Below are 23,068 nucleotides of genomic sequence, written 5' to 3'. Positions count from 1 at the left end.
TTGGGCAAATCGGCTGCAAAAGACCTCTTTAAAGTGTTGAAAAGCAGAGATGTCACCTTGAGGACTAAAGGTGCACCTGACCCAAGCCATGGTGTTTTCAGTCACCTCATATGCATGCAAAGCCTTATCTACTTATCTACTTATCCTTCACAGCTGGACTCAAACCCTTGCTCTTTATAAAGGCCTGAGAAGTTCTATCTCTGATTTTCTGGACTTCTGAGTTTCCTGTCTTCATCACTTCCTGTATATTTATTGTCTTGGACTGGTGGAAATCTTCCTATATGTTTATGCAGTGTAATATGGCCCTTCTAGCCATGGTCTTTGTGACTCACACACAATGATTGCATGAGACTATGCAAATAAGGCATATGGAACCTGTGATGGTTGGGGCTATGTGTCAACTTGGTTAGACCATGATTCTCAATATTGTTTGGTTGTCCTCCATTTTATGTGTTATGGACCCTGACCTCTAGATGTTGATGAGGCAGGATTGGTTTAGGGTGTGTCTTGGGTCACAGCCTTGCAGGAGGTCCTGACTCAAGTTCCACCCTTAGTAAGTTAAGCCCTTCCCTGGGGTGTGGCCTGCATCTAAAATATATGCGTGTGTCCTGGTGAAGCTCTCTCTCTCTGCATCTGGATTCTGCTTCCCATTCATAATTAATTGGCCTCTGATTCTTGGGACTTGGGCCAGAGGCCTGCTGTCTGACCTGCTGATTCTAGGATTCACCAGCCTCCACAGCCTCTTGGGCCAGCGGCCTACCGTGTGACTTGATTCACCAGCTTCAGCAGCCTTGTGAGCCAGCAGCCTGTAGTCTGAACTGCTGGTTTGAGTTCATCAGCCCCTGCAGCCACATGGGTCAGGAGACGCCTGACCCACAAATTTGAGACTTGCTAGCCTCCAGAACTGCGTGAGCCAATTCCTTTATGCTTCATGAGTTCTGTGAGAACTGCACTGAATTAGGGAACCCAAAGACAGGAGGGAGAGTACTGAAGGGAGAGGGAGTAGTTGATGTTAGAGATGATGGAGTGCTACAGCAGCTTGGAAAAGTTGGATGTTTGGGACACCTTTAACCTCTGCCTCATAGGAACCAGCTTTGTGCTGATCGTTATAAAAGAAATTATTTGTTTAGTTTATATATTAGCCCCATCATCTAGAAGATGAAAGACGACTAGACTCTTGACTGAGAATTGATGGAGTGGGCAGATGACTGGTTTCCCAGAGCACCACAGTGGTGGACTCTGTGATGCACTGTCCAGATCCCCTGTCAAAGAGAACTTGTTGCTTTAGTCACTGCGAGTGCCTTCAGCGGTCAGCCCTTCCAGGGGTTGTGTCAACTGCAGAGAGATGCCTTGGCCAAAGTCATGCCCTCTCCTAGAATGGCCCACGTCCAATGATTGATGGATTCAGGAGTGTAAAGGCCTGGCCATCTTGGCCTGTGGTATGCTGGAACTAGCTTCCACCGACACTCGAGGACTGACTGTGCACATCTCTAACTCCGTTTTCAGTGACAGCTTGAAATCGGGTGTGCTAGGGAAATTTACACCACAGAAGTTGGCAAATGCTACAAATCAGGGCTTTTGCTTTTTCAGCCGATTTACCAGCACACAACTGATGTTGGTCCAACTCAGGACTCCCCTGAAGCCTCTGAAGGGACATTCTAGCTCCAGAAATTTTTGCGGGGTTGGCTGAGACTCTCATTGGGCTTCACAATTGTACTTCTCTCTCTGCCCAATTTGACTTCTTTTTCCTCCCTTCCACAGGTATTCATTTCAAAGGCACTCCCTGCATGCTAGACTCTTTCCCAAAGTCTGCTTTCCAAGGAACCCAACCTGCAACGGCCACTATTAATCCAATTGAAATGTATCTAAACTTTGTGATTGCTTAGACATTTTAATAGGAATGCTAGATTTTTCCCAGAAGGAAGTTGAAGACTATATCACGTAAAAAGGTTCTATCTCTAGATTGAAACAATGTTTCCTTTTTTCACAATTAAATACTTTAATTTTCAACGTTCTTTCCTTAGGTCTTTTTTCCTGTTAGCGCTTTATTTATGGTACTTTAGATGAAGGTTTACACAGCAAACTAGTTTCTCATTAAACAGTACACATATTGTTTTATGACACTGGTTAACTACTCCACGACATGTCAACACTCTCTCTTCTTGACCTTGGGTTCCCTATTACCAGCTTTCCTGTCCCCTTCTGCCTTCTAGTCTTTGCCCCTGGGCTAGTGTGTCTCTTTAGTCTTGTTTGGTTTTATGGGCCTGAACTTTGACTTAAGGGTTAACCTCGGGAGTGACCTCATTACTGAGATAAAAGGATGTCCGGGGACCATACTCTTGGGGTTTCTCCAGTCTGTGTCAGGCCAGTAAGTCTGGTCTTTTTTTGTGAGTTAGAATTTTGTCTTACATTTTTCTCCAGCTCTGTCTGGGACCCTCTGTTATGATCCCTGTCAGAGCAGTCAGTGTTGGTAGCTGGGCACCATCTAGTTGTGCTGGACCCAGTCTGGTGGATGCTGTGGTAGATGTGGTCCATTAGTCCTTTGGACTAATCTTTCCCTTGTATCTTCAGTTTTCTTCATTCTCCCTTGCTCCCAAGGGGGTGAGACCAGTGGAGTATCTTAGATAGCCACTCACAGGCTTTTAAGACCTCAGACGCTACTCACCAAAGTAAGATATAGAACATTTTCTATATAAACTGTGTTATGCCAATTAAGCTAGATGTTCCCCAAGTCTGTGGTCCCCACAGCCCTCAGTCCAGCAATTTTGGCTCTCAGGGAGTTGAATGTGTCTATGGAGCTTCTGTGAACTTGCCTTTTACAAGTTGTGTTGGCTTCCCCTGTATTGTGTACTGTCTTACCCTTCACCAAAGTTACCACTTATCTATCCTCTATATAGTGTTTTTCCATCCCTACCTCTCCCCTCCCTCATAACCATCAAAGATTGTTTTCTTTTTTGTGTGTAAACCTCTTCATGAGTTTTTACAGTAGTGGTCTCATACAATATTTGTCTTTTTGTGATTGTCTTGTTTCACTCAGCATAATGCCCTCCAGATTCATCCATGTTATGAGATGCTTCACAGATTCATCATTGAAACAATGTTTCTTTTGCAAGGTTTTAAAGGCCATGCACGTTCTCGACCAGTTTTTCTACATGTAAACTCTCAACAGAGGCTTTTGATTGAGCACTGACCATTACACAAGCCATCATGATCCCATAAGACCCCTACCTAGAGGACAATGAATTTCTACTGTGTATGTTTGTTGAATGACTAAATGACCATGTTCAAATCACCCAGTTAAACTTCTGTAAGGCCCTATCACTTGTGCTTGATCTTTCTGGTAAAAAGAGACTTAGTTGTGTGGAGGGCTGGGTGAATCTGTCTTTTGCTTTGCTTGGCTAAAGGTCTTACTTTTTTTTTATGTATTAGTAGGAAGGATAGTCAAAAGACTTAACAACTTTTATGGCTTGTCCAATGTCATGGATTGAATTGTGTCCCCCCAAAATACGTGTATCACTTTGGCTAGGCCATGATTCCCAGCATTCTGTAATTGTCCACTATTTTGTCATCTGATGTGATTTTCCTATGTGTTGTAAATCCTGTTTCTACAATGTTGATGAGATGGGATTAGCTGCAGTTATGTTAGTGAGGCAGGACTCAATCTACAAGATTGGATTGTGTCTTGAGCCAATCTTTTTTGAGATATAAAAGAGAGAAGGGAGCAGAGAGACATGGGGACCCCACACCACCAAGAAAGCAGCGCCAGAAGCAGAGTGCATCCTTTGGATACAGGGTTCCTTCGTGGAGAAGCTCCTAGACCAGGAGAAGATTGATGACAAGGACCTTCCTCCAGAGCTGACAGAGAGAGAAGGTCTTCCCCTGGAGCTGGTGCCCTGAATTAGGATTTCTAGCCTGCTAGACTGTGAGAGAACTTCTTTTTGTTAAACCCATACACTTACAGTATTTCTGTTATAACAGCACTAGATGACCAAGACAACCATCAATCAAGGAGAAAGGATCTTGGCCCTAATGCAAGGGTAGCATCCTGGAGATACCCACTCTCCTAGCAAAATAAGACCAGGAATTAATCCTTTGGGTTTTGGATCTCAGGATGGTAGTAGTAGGGTCCTCAGGGAAGAGGTCTATATGGCTTAGGTGGGGCACTTAGAAAGACTTCTTGGGAAGCTTTGGGGCAGCAGGTATTTACCAAACTGTATTCAATATCTTAACAATGGTTATAGTCCTGTGGGTGTCTACCAGCTGACTAGCAGGCTCATTTCTACTTTTAGTGTGTCACTCCATTTATGACTTTATATTCTGTATCTCAAAAGCTTTTAATTTACCCAGGAGACAATTGTATTAATTATATTATGTTATTCACAATAAATATACTAATCATCTTTACTTGTGCATATTTTGGGAGATACAGTTAGACTGGCTTGCAAACTTTAAGTTATAAATGGCACACACAAAAAACTGATTAAATTTAAACTTTTTGATGAGACTTTTGTATTATTCTTAGAGGACAGCATTGCTGTATTGAATCCTAGCTTGATCATTACCTTGGTGAATGAAGGCTAAAAGGAAAAAAATCTAATGGAGGTATACAATAATGGAAATCTCCTTATATATCATTTGTTCTTTCATTTTGTTTTAACAAACATTTATTGAGATCATGTATTAGATGCCACAGTAAGTGTGGAAAATGCAAAAATGACTAAGACAAGGCCCCTCTTCAGGGGACGCAGAGGGGATACAATGGGGCAATCTAAGCAGGATAATGGAAAAGGAAGAGGGTCCAGGAGTGGTTTAAAAAAAAAAAAAAGGTGTCTGGAGTACAGGGTGGGAGGAAAGGAGTATGTGGGGATGAGTCTGGAAAGGTGGAGTGTTAGTCAAGATGTTTTCAGTTGTAAATGACAGAAACTCACTCAAACTACCTAAACGCTGGATTTAATTGGTAACATAACTGTGTCTACGAGTGGGGTCTATGAGATGGGGTTAGCTTCAGGCCTGAGTAGGTCAGGACTCAACAGGTCAGCAGTCTGCCAGTTCTAATAGCCCAGTTTTCTGAAAAAACAAAAACGTATCTGCGTAATTCTCTTACACAAGGGAGTTGCTAAAAACCTGCGGAGTCCTGCTTATGTTCCAAGTGGATTTTCCAATTGCAAACATCCATTTTGGCTTTGGGAGGAGCAATGAAGGAGACTCCGCGGCACGCGCCATTGTTTTCACACTGTGTGTAATAACAACTGAGTATAACAAAGAGATAAGAAGTCCAGGCGGGTGCGGTCATACCCTGCCTGGCCGACCGGGCCCTCCGGCTGGAAAGTCCTGTCCTCGCGGCCTGGAACCTTGTGTGTCCGGGTCTCGCTTCCCGGGATGCCGGTAGGGAAGCATTTAAGAGAGGGACCGTGAGGAGCCGCTTGTAAACAGAGAGGGGAGCCGGGATGGGTCAGCGGCCAAACGCGCTGTCACGGTGAGGCGGAAGGGCTGCCGAAGCCGAGCCCCCACCGGGAGCGGACTGCAGGCCCCGCAGGTGAAGGGAGAGAAGCAGCCGCCGCCCCGGTGAGCATCTGCCTGCTTCTGTGCTGCCTGGCTGGCCGGTGGGGAAGGGTGTGGGGTGACAGCGTTGTAAATGTCTGAGACGCTCCCTGGGGTGGCGATGATTTTGCTGTTTCGTCCATGCTGTGGTTTTTGTTCTATGCTGGAGATCGCACTGCGATGCCAGGGATAATGGGTGAAGGGGAATTACGTGGTGCGCTGTCTGCTTATTTGTGCGAATCAGGTATATAATGTGAGTTGAAAGCAGTCGAAATAGCTGATCCCGTTCTCTACCGCTGTTTTTAGTTTTTTCCCCTCTTTTTAGGTCATAGAAGCTAAACCTCAGCAGAGCTTTTAACCCACATCGGGCTGGGGCTCCCAGAGGAACAGAACGAACAATTATCCTTCTGGTGACTGCCCATTTTAGATGGAGAGCGTAACTGACGCCACGTAACTGACGCCACGCCTAGTTAGGTCTTGTTATGAGCGGATTATTAAGGTAAAAAATATCAGGATCTATCAGACCCACCCTCAAATGAAAGAATTACCGCTGAGATGCGTAACTGAATGACAGATGGAAGCTAGTCCGGATTTATAGTTTACCAAGTTAAATGGAGATTGATTCATTCTGTTGTAAACTTACTTGGAAGTATTTTTCTTCCTTTTCTTTTTTTCTCCTTGGAAAGATCTAGCAAAAACCCTTTTTCCTCCCCTCTCCTATTTTAATTTTCAGTAATCGTAATGAATTGGAATTTGTTGTAAATCGTAATTGCTGTTTCCGAAATAAAATATGGCCAAAAACCGGAACCACTGAGTCAATTACTACTTGTAATGACCCTATAGGACAGAGTAGAACTGCCCCCCCCATAGGGTTTCCAAGGCTGTAAATCCTTACAGAAGCAGACTCCCACATCTTTCTCCCATTGAAAGGCTGGTGGGTTCAAACCGCCAACTTTTTGGTTAGCGGCTGAGCGCATAACCACTGCGCTACTAGGGCCCCTCCAAAATTCTTTTACTGGAAGAATATTAGGTTAAATTGCAAGTAGAGAAGTGTTTTAAAATCATGTACATTGATGAATTCATGTTAATGCCTGATAAGTTGGCCTTTACAGCGAATATTTTCATAAGGTAGTTGTTCATAGCAAGAATTATAAAGCCAGACTACCAGGGTTTGTATTCCTGCTTGAGTACTTTCTAATTATATAATCTTGGGTAGTTTACTAAACCTCACTATTCCTCAGTTTCCTCATCTATAGAACGGAAAAAATAATAGTATTGATTTTATAAGGTTGTCATGAGGATTAAATGAGTTAATATTTTTAAAGTGCTTAGAACAGAGGCTAACATATAGTAATTGCTTGAAACGTGTTTGTTAATAAATACATAACATAAAAATATACCAATGTTAGCAAAGTTATGTATTCAAAATCTTTATTAGCAACATAAAAATATATCAGTGTTAGCAAAGTTATATATTCAAAATCTTTATTAGCAACATAAAAATATATCAGTGTTAGCAAAGTTATGTATTCAGAATTTTTATTGGCACACAACAACCTCATCCACAGTTGTCTTTGCCTTTGTGAAAATACAACTTCTGGCAGTCATCAGTAAGATTCATTTAGTAAGTAAATTCATGCCATTATGGTTTATCAGGGATTCTTTACTAGTTCAGCTAAACCATTGTTTGGTTTAAAGAAGACTTCAGGGGATATTTTTGGTTTGAGGTTTAAAGATGGTCTCAATAGTTTCGGGGGTTCATCCACCCTCAGTGGTTCCAGAAAGTCTGGCTTCCCTGAGAATTTGAAATTCTGCTCTGCATTTTTCCCCTTTTGACCAGGATTCTTCTATAGAGTGTCTCCTTTTGAGCATTGTGCTGTTTTAAGAAGTGCCTATGTGGGATAAAATTGACAACAGAAACTTGAAAGATTAGATAAGAAACTTAGTGGACAGCGAGTTATGTTAATGGGGGAGGAACAGTTTGGAAAAGGAGGATGAGAATGGTTACACAACTCGAAGAATGTACATGTAGAAGTTTTTGAATTATATGTTCAGCCGTGTATATTCTCAACAACAAAAACAAAACATAAAATAAAAAAATTTAAAAAGATGCTTAAAAAAAGCACAAAGAAATTATAAGAAAAACCACCGAAGACTCTGTGGCAGGCAGAATTTTAAATATCACCTCCCAGTTGAGCAAATCTGCAAAGGACCTCTTCAAAGTGTTGAAGAGCAAAGATGTCACCCTGAAAACTAAGGTGCGCCTGACCCAAGCCATGGTATTTTCAATCACATCATATGCATGTGAAAGCTGGACAATGAATAAGGAAGACCGAAGAAGAGTTGACCCCTTTGAATTGTGGCGTTGGCAAAGAATATTGAATACACCATGGACTGCCAAAAGAACGAACAAATCTGTCTTGGAAGAAGTGCGGCCAGAATGCTCCTTAGAGGCAAGGATGGCGAGACTGCGTCTTACATATTTTGGACACGTTGACGTTGTCAGGAGGGATCAGTCCCTAGAGAAGGATATCATGCTTGGCAGAGTACAGGGTCAGCGGAAAAGAGGAAGACCCTCAACGAGGTGGATTGACGCAGTGGCTGCAACAATGAGCTCAAGCATAACAACGATTGTAAGGATGGCGCAGGACCTGGCAGTGTTTCGTTCTGTTGTACATAGGGTCGCTATGAGTCGGAACTGACTCGACAGCACCTAACAACAACAACAATAACAACACCTCCCAGTCTCCCGGATTACAAACCCTAATTCCTAGAACCTGTGAATATGATGAGATATCACTCCCTTAGTTATGTTACATTATATGTCACAATTGGTGTTAATATAGGGAGATTATCTGGGTGGCCTAATCTAATTACAGGAGCCGTTAAAAAGAAAGAGCTTTCTCTGGCTGAGGTTAGAAAGGGAAATCAGAGAGATTCAAAGCATAAGGACTCAACATGTTGTTGCTGCTTTGAAGACAGAGGGTATCTTATTTGTCTAGTGCTGGTATAACTGAAATACCACAAGTAGATGATTTTAACAAAGAGAAATTTATTCTCTCACAGTCCAGGAGTCTAGAAGTCTAAATTCAGGGTGCCAGCTCCAGGGGAAGACTTTCTATCTCTGTTGGCTCTAGACAAAGGCCTTGTCATCAATCTTCTCATGATCTAGGAGCTTCTCAGCACATGGATACCTGGTGCAAAGGACGCAAGCTCTTGACTTGTCTTGCTTGGTGGTAATGAGGTCCCTCTGTCTCTCTGCATGATTCTCTTATACCTCAAAAGAGATTGACCCAAGATACAACCTAATCTTGTAGATTGAGTCCTGCATCATTAACATAACTGCCTCTAATCCTGCTTTGTTAACATCATAGAGGTGGAATTTACAACACATAGGAAAATCACATCAAATGACAAAATGATGGACAGTTACACAATATTGTGAATCATGGCCTAGCCAAGTTGACACATTTTTTGGGGAGCACAATTCAATCCATAACAGGGAGGAACACTTGAGAAGGACTGTGGGTGGCCTGCGGCCTAGAGTTACCAAGTTTGGTGCTGGGTTGACAACCAGCAAGGAAACAAGAGCCTCTGATTTAGAACTGGATTCTGCCAACAACTTGAATGAATTTAGAACTGTATTCCTTACCAGAGCCTCCAGATTTTGTACAGATTTCAACCTTGTGAGGGAGACTCTGAGAAGAGAAACCAGCCAAGCCCACCTGGACCCTGATGTTCAAAACTATGAAATAATAAGCAGGTGTTGTTTTAAGTCACTAAACTTGTAATAATTTGTTACTAAGCAATAGCAAACTAATAAGAGATTCCAGCAAAAAAATGGGCAAAAGACACAAACTCCATAAAAGAGAAGATTAAGTGGCTAATAGACATATGAGAATGCATTCTCTCTCCATTAATCAGTTAATGAAAATTAAAACAACAGCAAGATAAAATTTTTCTGTAGAATTTTAAAAATACAATTCCCCTCATCTGTGAGAGTGCTGAGGAGCAGACATTCTCAAGTGCTGTAAGGGGGCACAAATGTTATAACCTTTCTGAAAAGTGTGTTGGCTGAGTGTATGAAAAGCCTTACTAATGCTGCTACCCTTTGACCCACTAATTCCAACTTCTCAAAGTCTATCCCAAGGAGTTCATAAGAAATACTTAAAAAAAGTTAATGTTCAAAAATGTTCAATATAGCGTTGTTTAACCTAACCTAACCCATTGCTGTCAAGTCGATTCGGACTTACAGTGACTCTGTGGAACAGAGTATAACTGCCCCATAGGGTTTCCAAGGTTGTGAATCTATACAGAAGCAGACTGCCACATCTTTCTTCCAAGGAGTGGTTGGTGGATTCAAACCTCTGACCTTTCGGTTAGCAGCCAAGTGCTTTAACCACTGTGTCACCAGGGGTCTTTAATCCTGTGTAAGAATCAATTAGATTATTTTTCTTTTTGAGAAGTCAATACTTAAAATTCTCTGACCTAATCAAAGAAGAAGAAGAACAATTTTGATTAACAAAGAATAGATTTATCCCGTTTTTCCTCCTTTTATTGCCCATTCAAAATAATCATTCGTTTAAAAGAATAAAAGCCCACTGCCATCGAGTCGATTCTGACTCATAGCGATCAGGTGTTTAGAAAAGTCAAATACTGGAAACAGCCTAAACACCCAACAACAGAGGAACAGTTAGATAAATTATGGTATCATCAAAAGATGCAGCATTACACAGACATTAAAAAGGGTATTTATACAAAATTTTAATGGCATGGAAAGGTGTTTACCAAGTATTGTTCAGTGGGGAAAAATTGAATAGAGTACTGTGTATACAGCATGCCCTTAACTACGTTACAAATCTGTGTAGGAAAGGGACTGAAAGGGCTGAAATGGGGCGAGTCCTTCTCTCTCACTGAAGTTAGCTAAATGATCCCCCACATATCCTTGACCCACTTCTACCTGCACTTTAACCTTTCCAGAACAACTTCTCTTCCACTGTCAGGGATTCCTTCTCATTGGAGGATGCATGGATATTGTTTATTTTCCCTTTTACACTTTTTTGTATTTCCAGAATATTCAACAGTGAGCATGTAGTACTTTTTTATAATCACAAAAATAACTATATGTTTTTAATTCAGTTATTAAATCCCTATGCTATGGGGAATACAAGGAATCTAACATACTGTTCAGTCAAGTAGTGGAGATGGTAAAAATGCGTGAATAATGCAAATTTGTGGCCGAAAGTGAGACCTTTTTTTTTTTAAGAAAAAATAATATGTGAAAGAAAACGATAATATTGTTGGAAAGATTAAAAATAAATTTGGATAAATTATTTCTGGCTAGAGTAATCAGTGGTAATCAGAGGGAGGATTGCCAAATATCATACTGAATTAATATAAATAGAAGGCTCATGGTTGAATTTTCATTAAAATTCCTGTTTTCTCATAGACTGATGAATTTTAGGGTTCAGGCTATATTAAACAAACAAACAAAGAAACCTGTTGCCTTTGAGTCGATTCCGACTCATAGTGGCCCTATAGAACAGAGTAGAACTACCCCATACAGTTTCCAAGGAGCACCTAGTAGATTCGAACTGCTGACCTTTTGGTTAGCAGCCGTAGCTTTTAACCACTACGCCGCTAGGGTTTCCTCAGGCTGTATAAAAAAAAAAAAGCTAGGTTAATTATACAAGTGGACAACAAAGAACTATGAAGAATATGTAACCACATGCCAGAAAAAAAAAGACCCCCACATATTATGACTAGAAAAACCAAACTGAACCTAGACCAGTAACATCTGCAATGAAAATTATCCAAAGCTAGTATATATTGATTATTTATATTTGACAAACTATTCTAGTTTTGCCTTGTGTGCAGACTTTGCATAAGCCCTGGAGTCAAGTCATGTATTTACATTTACGTATTTAAGAAGCAAGAGGTTAGATGGCTGCTACTTTAACTTCTAGTTTCAGAAGACCTAATTTTAACAGGAACCTGGAAAAGTTAGATCCTTTGGGCAGACTGTTTTAAAGCATTCTCCATCTCGGTTGGTGGTTCAGTGGTAGAATTCTCATTTTGCATGTGAGAGACCCAGCTGGATTTCTGGCCAATGCATCTCACGTGCAGTCACCACCCATCCAGCAGTGGAGGCTTGCATGTTGCTATGATGCTAAGCAGGTTGCAGCAGAGCTTCCAGACTAAGATAGACTAGGAAGAAAGGCCTGGCATTCCACATCTGAAAATCAGTCAATGGAAACCTTGCGTGTCACAACGGTCACATCTGCAACCAGTCACAGAATGGCTCAGGACCAGACAGTGTTTTGTTCAGTTGTGCTTGGGGTGGGGATGAGTTGGAGGCCAACTCCCCGCAGCTAACAACAGGCAGTTTCCAGGAGGACTGGGCCACTGTTGCTCCTCCTTTATTTTCCTACTGGCTCCCTTTCACATCTTCACCTCAACCTATCCACCCATGTGCCTAGAAAAGTACAGAAAGTATCTGTTGTCCTGCTGGCTGCTAGCTAAGTGCTGATTTGTTTCATGGGGAGTGTTAACCCTTTGAAAGAAAAGGTGCGGAGGAATATTTAGCTAGTAATTGCCTTTTTCTTCCCCTTTTTTTCCTTAGAGTGGATTTGGTATTTGGTTCATAAGTAGCTGATCTGTATTCCAGCTTGGAGCTTCTGATGCAAACCAAATAATTCAGAGAACTGAGTGCTGAGTGACAGTGTGATAAAAATGAACACCAGCAATAAATCCCATGCATTATGTTTGCTTTATTTCATTGGCTACTGGGGCTCATACCAGACAGATACTAAACAGCCCGCATAACTTACCTTCGTGCTAACAATAAGGTAAAAGCTTTATTTGATCCCTGAGGGTAATTAATCTTGATGGCAGTATGAGTTCTGAGCAAACACCAAAGTCAAAATATAGAAGCCATTGGATTGAGATGTCAGGCGTGCTGTTTTCATTAACATTTTGTTTGTTTTTCATACCCTCGTTAACTGTTAATTTGAGTTACGTGTTTCACGTTGGATTCCCCAATTATATGCCACATTTATGAGTATGGTAGAGGTTTATTTATCCAGTTATGTTGATTAGTGTAACCAATTTATAATTCCGTACAAACTCAAGCTGCTATGTGCTGCATTATCCAATTTACTTGGGGACATTTATCCAACTGGGAAGTTGCTAAATATCCACTTCACCTTGTGGTCTACAGATGTGATTATTTATAAATGGTGACTTTTAGTCATAGGACAGAGAACATGTATTACAGTTTAGAAAACATCAGAAATTTAACCACTAGTTTTTATGCTTCAGGAAATTAGCTAAGTGATCTCCCCCACATGTTCTTGATGTACTTACATACCAGCACTTTAACTTTTCCAGAACAACTTCTTGTCTTCCACCCTCAGGGATTCATTGTTTCAACAAATATGGATTGAGCACTTGTTTTGTACTATGGTGCTGTGCTTGGAGCCAGGAATACAGCTTTGAATGAGACAGACACAATTCTTGGCCCTACGAAGCTTGTAGTCTAGTCAGGGAGATAGACCAGTAAACAGACCATTTTTAAGTAGTGTGAAAAGCAGAGACCTGAGGCTGAATCAGAATTAGCCAGATGGTGTGTACGGTAGTGAGAAGCAAAGAGGCAGTGAGGGTGGTGGTGGGAAGAGTGTTCCAGGCGAGGAAGCAGGATGGGTGAGAAAGCATGTGGAAAATGTCAGTTTCTGCAAGTTCTTGATGGATGGAACTGGAGTGGGGGTGGGGGCAGGACAGGGTGAGGGAGCGAGGTTGAAAACATAAGTTCAGGAAAATAAGTGGCCATGAGCTCTTAAAGGCAGTGCTAAGGAGTGTATTTGCTAAAAAGGACATCATGTTTGGTCAAATAGAGGGACCACGAAAATGAGGGAAACCCTCAACGCGATGGATTGACACAATAGCCACAACACTGGACTCAAACACACCGGCGAACCAGAAGATGGCTCAGGACTAGGCGACGTTTCGCTTTGTTAAGTGTAAGTTCGCTGTGAGTAGGAGCCAACTTGACTGCATCTAACAACAAGGAGTATGTGGTTCATCCAGAAAGTAACCAGGCTTTTGGGTTGGGTTTTAACTGATGTTATTTTAGAGAGCCCCCTTTGGCTGCAACGTGGAGAATGAGATAGAGGAGGGCAAGACTGAAGGGAGAAGGCTGGACGGTGGTGACTGCTCTAAGGCAGTAGAGATGGAAAGAGGTTCGTAGATTTGACATATTGTAGAGGTTGAATTAGCATGACTTACTCTTTGTGGATGAGGGAGTTCAAAGGGTCAAGGATAGTGTTCATCTTTCTGAGGGATGATGGTGCCCTTCACCAAATGGTAAAAGCTGAGAGGAAAGGTGGATTTGAGGGGAAGATGTGGAATCCAGTTTTGTGCTTATTAGGTGTTAAACCCGCTGCCGTTGAGTCGATTCCAACTCACAGCGACCCTATAGGACAGAGTAGAACTGCCCCATTCGGTTTCCAAGGAGCGCATGGTGGATTCGAACTGCCAACCATTTAGTTATCAGCCATAGCACTTACCACTACGCCACCATTGTTTCCAACATAGGAGGCATCCAAAAGGCAGTTGTTGGTCTAGAGCTCGTATGGGTTGCAGCTGAAGCCACAGAAATGGAGGTCACTCAGCAGGAGGGCAGGAGTGGAACTAAGAGGACTCTGGAAAAAATGGAGGAGTAACCTCATTTATAAGGAGCTCTGGTGGTGGTGCAATGGTTAAGCACTTGAATGCCAACCAAAAGGTCAGTTGTTGTAATCTACCAGCAGCTCCTTGGGAGAAAATACCTGGCGATCTACCTGTAAAGATTAACCTATTGCTGTCCAGTCGATTCCGACTCAAAACAACGCTATAGGTAAGAATAGAACTGCTCCACAGGGTTTTCAAGGCTGTAGTCCTTACAGAAGCAGATTGCCACGTCTTGCTCGCGTGGAGTGGCTGGTGGATTCAAAACTCCAATTTTTCAGTTAGCGGTTGAGCTCTTAACACTGAGCCACCAGGGCTCCTGTCTGTAAAGATAAACAACCAAACCTGTTGCCATAGAGCTGATTCCGACTTATAGTGACCATACAGGACAGAGTAGAAGTACCCTATAGGGTTTTCAAGGAGCGGCTGATGGACTTGAACTGCTGACCTTTTGCCGTAGCTCTTAATCACTGCGCTACCAGGAATCCTGTTCTACCCTGTCCTATAGGGTCGCTATGTGTTGGAATTGACTGAACAGCATAAAACAATAACAACAACCCATATTTATTTTATGGGCATAGGAAGGGGAGCCCAGTGAGGGGACTGAGGAGGAGTGTCCAGAGATAAAGGAGAGACACATCAGTGAATCCAAGAGAGCAATATAAAGGGGCAGTTCAGTTGCTGAGAGGTCAGGTCAGATGGGGAGTGACAAGTATCTCCTGGTTTTAGCAACAATGAAACAATCGTGACCTTTGCTTGAGCAGTTTCAGCTAGGACACAACTTGATTGCTTCTGGGGGAAGAATGAATGTGTGGTGAGGTGAGTCAGAGAGTATGAAGGATGAGTTTCTTTAAGAAACTTGGAAGAAAAGTGGAAGTGGGGGAAAGTACCGCAGCTGTGGAGGAACTTGGGGACAAGGGAGGGTTTTACTTATTTAGTTTGTCTTCTTTGAGAAGAGATGGGACCTTAGCATACTGAAATGTTAATGAGAAGGATCTCCTAGGGGAGGAGATATTGAGGACACAGGAGACAAAGCAGATTTTTGATAGACTGAGGCCTTTTTTTTTTGAGGCCCAGGCTGCTGCTGATTTTGTTCCCTGACCCTCTTGGACTCCCTTATTGAAATCATAGATCTGCTTGATTTTAGAGCTACCCCTGGTAGTTTCTTCCAGCTCCTCCTGCACGATTCCTTTTGAATCATAGTGCCGTGCTTGCGCCACCAAATTCCTACATTCCAAGACCACAAGCAAAGCAACTTTACAGCAAAACAATACAGCAGCTCATGCTGATTTGAAGAATGTAGGCAGCACCTTGAATGTATTGAAACCTGATCCCAGAGCTTCTTAAACTGATTACTGTCACCAGTTTGTTGGTTTATAATGGGAGGAGGTCATAGAGAATGTGGTGCCTTTTCCCTGGTACCATCCAGTCACGTTATTGTACCCTGCTTTGGAGTTCATTTTTTTTTTTTTTTTTTTTTGGAGTTCATAAAGCATTACCTTATATCCTTTGATTTGCTCTCCAAAACAACCTTTGAGAAAGTGACAGGCATGCTTACTGGCCGTATGTTTCAGACAAAATAATTGAAATTCAGGTTCAAGTGGCTTGCCCCAAATCATACCTCTGGTGGTGGTGCATGGAAGGTTCAGGCTCAGGCCTTCTAATTCCAGATCGTCTGGTTGAAAAGTAATTCCCCCTGCCCCCCGCCCCTCCCAAAGGTTAGATATTGTGTCTGAGTATTCACTGTAGTGTGGTATTCATTGTAATGTGGTAGTAGACTTAAGAAAAGAGACTGGAGGTTGTCAATTTTGTTATTTTGTTTTAACCCCATAGACATTGATATTTGTCCCCCTGTCCCACAAAAAAAATTAAGTTGGTTTCAGAAGTAGACAGTTTATTTGGATATGCCTTTGCAGTTAAAATATGTTTGCATTATCTATAATCATATCTAATTTGGAAATACTACTTTACATTCTTTTGAAAGGAACATTTATTTGCAGATTTTTTTAAAGCAAACATTTTTACAAGTGTTTCTATTTATTGGCGAAATGAAAAATGATATCTTGGGGAAACATTAGTAAAAGGTTTGGGCAATTAGGACTATGTAAACATTTGCAAAAGCACTTATTTGGCCTAAATGAAGTCATGGTCATTATACCCTTGCAAACATTCCAAATAATGTGTCCAAGGTCACTAAGAGAATTGAGGTTAGCTATAAAAAAAAGAACAACTTTTTACTCTGTTTGTTCAGGGAGCTGTCACCTACCATTCCCTTAGAGAACTTATAATGACACAGAAGTATTATAGAGAAGATTTTGTTATAAATTATGTATAAACCAGATGACATTTAGCAGTTAATTTTCTGAGTAGTAGGATTAACAAAGATTTAAAAATAAATATTAGTTGAAGTCGTGGTTGTTTGACACCAAAATCCGAAGCACCATGTGTGTAAAATTTTAGCTATGTTCTTGCAGGATAATTAATTTGCTCTATACTGTCACACAGGACAGCATATGCATTTTAGAGCCTTGTTTCTACCCGCTTATTGGACATATTATCTGAACAAGGTATTTCATCTCTTTAAATCTTGGTTTCATTGTCTATAAAGTACTAATAATATAATAATTCTCTCCCAGGGCTGCTGTGAGGCTTTAACAACATAATACAGGTAAAGGCTTAGTATCATGTCTGCCCTTTAGTAAGTATTTGGTAAATATTAGCTTTGACTCCTTTTAATCTTGGTCCTTGCTTAGGAATTGTAAGAACTATCTTTACTCTGTTTTTAAACAGTTTATTACATATATCATTCCACATTTAACATGTATCCATCCATATGGAAGGGGTCCTCTGCAAGACATTTTTTAAGGAGTTTAGTATAGTAATAGCCCCTGATAATAGACAACTATTTGAGTTTGAAGTATGATATGCTTATCCTCCTTATGTCAGATCAAAATAGTCAGAGAAACATGGACCAATCAGAACTTCAGAATTCGACTCCAGAGTGTTCATATATTGCAGAACTGTTTTGTAAAAATCCATTGTATCCTGATGATGTTGTTGTTGTTAGTTGCCACTGAGTTGATTCTGACTCATAGTGACCACGTGTGTGTCAGAGTAGACCTGTGCATCATAGGATTTTCAAGGCAGTGACCTTTCAAAAGCAGATCGCCAAGCCTGTCTTCTGAGGCACCTCTGGGTGGGTTCAAACCGCCAACCCTTTTAGCTAGTAGCTGAAGAACACTTAAGTGTTTTCATCACCAAGGGGCTCCTAATGATAATGTTGTTGTTGTTAGATGCTGTCAAGTTGGTTCTGACTCGTAGTGACCCTATAGGACAGAGTAAAACTGCCCCATAAGGTTTCTAAGAAGCAGCTGGTGGATTTGAACTGCTGACTTTTTGGTTAGCAACCACGCTCTTAACCACCGAGCCACCAGGGCTCCCCTAATGCGAATAGTCTATAATAATGGTAATAGTCTTTAATGAATTTAAATCCACATTTGGGGGATGTAAAGGTCATTCCTACAGTTCTTATCCTTCATATTTTGTGAACTTTTCCTCTGACCTGTATGATAGATATCTTTGCCTTAACCCAGTGCCATCAAGTCAATTCCGACCCATAGTGACCCTGCAAGATAGAATAGAATTGCCCCATACTGTTTTCAAGGCTATACATTTTTACGGAAGCAGACTCCCACATCTTTCTCCCGCAGAGTGGCTAGTGGGTTTGAACTGCTGACCTTATGGTTAGCAGCTGAGGGCTTTAACTACTGTACCACCAGGGCCTCCTAGTATTTTGCCTTACCTTGTTCTGTTCTTTGAGGGTCAAAGATAGTGTTTTGTCTGCCTTTGGCAGCCTTGCTTGTTTCCTGACAGAATCTGTAACAGGCTGCTTGGTAGCCAAGGTCACTGTCACAGAGTATATTGAGATTAAGTCCAAAAGGAAGGAAGGGGTCATGGATATAGCCATCACCACTCAGTGTGTCTATCCTTTCAAACAAGAGGTCAGTCACCTTTTACTCGTGAATCTGGTACTCTCAGGATGCCATTTAAAGAAGAGCCAGGCTCACTTTTTAGCAGTTTTAAAAGTAACAGAGAAAGAAAAAAATGAATTACTTCCCATGCACATTCATCTCCGTGCCTGTAGGAACTAGTTGTGTGAATATGTGCTAACCCATAAGCTGCTTGTTGTCTTGAAGGTTAACGTTGTAGGTACTCTCCCTTGTGCTAATCAGCTGCAATGGCCTAAGGAGTTAAAGTCAACAGTGAAGCAATTCTTGGTCACTCCCAAGGGCCTTTTGTTGTCCAGAACGTGGATCAAAAAGACTTGGGCAGCTTGTGAAGAAGCACTCTTGCCTTCCATATGTGCACCGTTAGTTCACTTTGAGCTCACTCTTTGGTGAGACTTTTGAAGCTGTTACTGTAGATTGTCAGCTTGGCATCAGAAGCATCATCATTTCTAGAGCAGCCATTGTGTATTTATTTGTTTTCTTTGTCTTTGGTTTCTTTCAAATGAAGCCGTTTCTATGTACATGTCATTATACTATTTAGCTGTATTCTGTCATTTTAGGTTCTTTCTCCGACCTTGATCAGTGATGATTCCTTATTTGTGTTCCCTTAACACCTTTTGCATACTTCTGTTAAGGCATTTGTACCTTTGGCTTTGTGTCTGTTTCTCCACTAGCTGTTGAGCCCATTGAGGACAAGAACTGTGTTTTGTGTCCCTAGCATCTAACATGGTGCCTGGGACTCGGTCCATCCTCCGAAAATGCTTATTGAGTATAAATGATTGTATAGTTAGGTGTCAGCTCGCTTCTAATAGGCCTAGTGATCATTTTAGATTTTACAAAGGACCTTTACATACGTTATTGCATTTGTGCTTCACAACTAAGATAGATGGGGCAGGCACTGGCAGAGTTTCCATTTTGCGGATAAGGAAAACCCAGAGGCCCTGACTCAGCCTGACTTGCTGGAAGTCATTCAGCTTAGAAGACAGTGCTGAGACATGAACCCTTTACTGGTGTCAGAGATCTGTGTTCTTCCCATTGCCCTACTTTGGACCCATTGAACAAACTCCATACTCAGTCTGGTGTGGCTCATGGGTTGGACTCAACCTACCTATTCCTTGTTTATGGTCCTCCTACATCCGGGCCACTGAGCGATTTAAGGAGATTTAAACGATGATCGAACTTCTATGACCCACACGTTGCCATCGAGTCAATTCTGACTCATAGTGACCTGCAAGACTCAGTAATTAGTAGAGATTCTAGGAAGATCTTTTTCTTCCCCATGGGGCCTCAGACTGACAGTAGATGAGCCATCTTGGTGTCTCTTTCATCATCTTTAAAATAGTCCTACTACTTTACTCGCCTCTCTCTGATGAGGTTACTGCAAATATGTATTAAGCTTATCAGGCATTTTATAAACCATACTCTGAACTATGCATGGAAAAGAAGATTATTCTCAGTAAAGCTATGTGATTTTTTTCCTAGGTTAACTCGATTTAAGGAGTTATGTGAGACAACTGGATGAAACTCAGCCCTGTATTGTGTTTGGAAACACAGCCCCCATTACTCAGGCATAAGTAGAAGATTCTAAATAGTTATATAAGCTGATGATATTTTTAAACCCGAAACTACTCTCATAGCCCTTTTTGGGTATTTGGAATGTTTGGGTCTCACCATACCTCCATAGGGTGGTTGTTACATTCATTGTTATAGTTGATCTCATCTTCAGTCCACTCCAGCTGGCTTGGCTCTGATGGTACCCACGTGCACCTAACCAGGTATTTCGTGTTGCAGAGGAGGCTGACTCTAGCAACATGTGGTTTTTATGATGGAAGTTTTACCTCCCTCACCTCAGTCCCAGGGTGAAGATAATTTGAGTGATTCTTTTGTTTGTTTTTAAATCACCATTCTCTGCCATGGAGGCAAAATGAGATGGAAAATGTCAAGTCTGCATTTTTGGATACTTATATAACTCAAGTTTGTGCGTGTCTATTTTGTTTTCCAAGTCCACATTGGAGTTGTGGTGGTTTTATGAAAATGGGCTTCCCAACCAGCAGCCTTGGCTTTCCAATCCAGTGGTTGACAGAGGGCCCTAATAACACTGCTGCCTTCAACAGTGAGGCAATCTGAGATCTGAAGTGCTAGGCTTATATTTAGTTTAGTTTATGAGAAAACATCTTGGGGCATCAAATGTCTCAGTGATTTTGCAGGTAGCAAACAATAAATAACTACAGAGATACAGTGAAAAATGCTTTAAATTTATTGTCTGGGTTATTTCAAGGCGAACATCTCATTACTGGTATGAGAAAGAGCTTGAGCTCTAAGTCCCTGGAAAATGAGACCAGCCAAGCTGATGTTGTAGTGGTTCACACAGTAATTCCTAAGTGCTGCCTAAGTGCTTTTGCTTCTGTAAAAGGTCTAGATGAGGTCTTTGCTACCTGACCTTTGCCATGTTATTTTTAAACCTTTACTTCAATAGCTGGGAAGCTTTCTTTACCAAGAAAAAATTTTAAAACTCAAGTCAACATGATGTTTTTGGAATGCATGCCAAATTTTACTTAAAAGAACTTAAAATGAATTCAGATATGCTTCTACCAGGAAACTAGAATGGTATTTATACATACAGATGTCAGTGCTTTGAAAACATGCTCTTTTTTCAACAAATATTTACTGAGCAGTCACTCTGAACTAGCCATGGTTCTAGGCTTACTGAGAATTATAAAAATGAAATAGGCAGAATCTCTTTCAAGTTGCTGTAAGTCCAGAGGATGGGTGTATGACCTTAGGCAAATTACTCTATAGCTTTGAGCCTCAGTTTCCTCATCTATAAGGAGCTCTGGTGGCACAGTGATTAAAGCACTTGGCTCCTAACCAAAAGGTCGGCGGTTCAAATCTATTTTAGCCACTCCATGTGAGAAAAATGTAGTCTGCTTCTGTAAAGGTTACAGCCTTGAAAACCCTATGGGGGCAGTTCCACTCTATTCTGTAGGGTCACTATGAGTGAGAATTGACTCAGTGGCAGTGGGTTTTGGTTTGGGGTCTTCATGTGTAAAATGAGGATAATATACCCACATTGCACATTATGAGGCTTAGAGACTTAAAGTGCCAAGCAAAGAACCTGTCACAAAATAGGCTTTTGATAAATTATAGTTATTATTATCATCATCATTTCAGGAAGAACAGACAGCATGCAATAAATGTCATGGGGACGGTACCAAAGAAATTCTGTGGCAGTTTAAAGAAAGAACAGACTGATCTATAGTAGAGGTGACACTTCAGCTGGGCATTGAAGAGTGGATAGAATTTCCGCTGGTAAAGGTAGAGGGAGGATATCTCAGAGGTAACTGCAAGTGAAGCTGTGGAGTTGGGAAAGCATAAAATTAGAGCAATAGTATTCCAGTTTGGAGGAAAAGAGAGTATGTATGGAAGAAAAGTGCAGAGTTGGACAAGCAAGTTATGCCAAGATCGAGGAAGGACTAGAATGTCAAGTAAGGACCTTACTGTCAACAGAGCTTCATTGAAAGGTCTTATTCAACGCCGTCACCACAGTGCCTATAACAGTGCCCACCGAGTAAATATTCGTGAATGAATAACTTAGTGTGGTTTTAGACAAATTGAGCTTGGTTTTGCCATTAGGAAATCCCAGGTAGAAATGCCCTACAAATACTTGGGAACATATGTCATGCCTGAGATTGAGACTTAAGGTAGAAATAAGAAAGCCATCTACAAAGAAGGAACTATTAAAGCCTCAAGTACGGATAAATTGACTTAACATGTAGAGAAAAGAGTTCAGGCAGTGTCCGTATTTGATGAGGAGACCAGCAGTCGTGTCACTAGGGTTGGTGTCACCCAATGTGGCAACTTATGGTGTCAACCCCCCCTACTCCCATGGACCTCCTTCTGTACCAGACCATACAGAATCCTTAGTAATGTTTTTTGTACTAATATTACTCATAAATCGCAATTTCCGTCTATCATTTCTTTTCCTTTAATTACTACTTCATTCTCAAAGTTATTGATTGTTGTTGTTAGGGGCCATTGAGTCGGTTCCAACTCATAGCAACCCTGTGTACCGCAGAACAAAGCACTGCCCAGTCCTGTGCCATCCTCACAATTGTTGTTATGCTCAAGCCCATTGTTGCAGCCACTGTGTCCCTCCATCTGGTTGAGGGTCTTCCACTTTTCTGCTGACCCTGTACTTTACCAGGTATGATGTCCTTTTCCAGGGACTGATCCTTTCTGACAACATGTCCAAAGTATGTAAGACTCAGGCTTGCCATCCTTGCTTCTAAGGAGCATTCTGACTGTCCTTCTTCCACAACAGATTTGTTTGTTCTTTTGGCAGTCCATGGTATATTCAATGTTCTTCGCCAACACCACATTTCAAAGGCATCAGTTCTTCAGTCTTCCTTATTCATTGTCCAGCTTTCACATGCATGTGGTGTGATTGAAAATACCATGGCTTGGGTCAGGCGCACCTTAGTCTTCAAGGTGACCTCTTTGCTTTTCAACACTTTAAAGAGATCCTTTGCAGCAGATTTGCCCAAAGCAGTGCGTCTTTTGATTTCTTGACTGCTGCTTCCGGAGGTGTTGATTGTGGATCCAAGTAAAATGAAATCCTTGACAGCGTCAATCTTTTCTCCATTTCTCATGATGTTGCTCATTGGTACAGTTGTGAGGATTTTTGTTTTCTTTATGTTGAGGTGCAATCCATACTGAAGGCTGTGGTCTTTGATCTTCATTAGTAAATGCTCCAGGTCCTCTTCACTTTCAGTGAGCAAGGTTGTGTCATCTACGTA

At 41.5% G+C, this 23,068-nt stretch overlaps 1 protein-coding gene across 2 annotated transcripts in view; it reads left to right on the top strand.

Annotated features, from left to right (window-relative positions):
- Positions 1–5,279: 5,279 nt before the first annotated feature.
- Positions 5,280–23,068, top strand: part of PLEKHM3 (pleckstrin homology domain containing M3) — a 225,014-nt gene continuing 207,225 nt past the window's right edge. For both annotated transcript variants that reach the window (XR_007517936.1, XM_049887981.1), the window contains exon 1: positions 5,280–5,565. The gene's annotated coding sequence lies outside the window, so the exon portion shown is untranslated. The remainder of the gene's footprint in view (positions 5,566–23,068) is intronic.

The sequence above is a fragment of the Elephas maximus genome, chromosome 6 (genome assembly GCF_024166365.1).
Source record: "Elephas maximus indicus isolate mEleMax1 chromosome 6, mEleMax1 primary haplotype, whole genome shotgun sequence".
Lineage (NCBI taxonomy): Eukaryota > Metazoa > Chordata > Mammalia > Proboscidea > Elephantidae > Elephas > Elephas maximus.
Note: the sequence above shows the minus strand (reverse complement) of the source record. Positions and strands in the feature narration are given on the sequence as shown.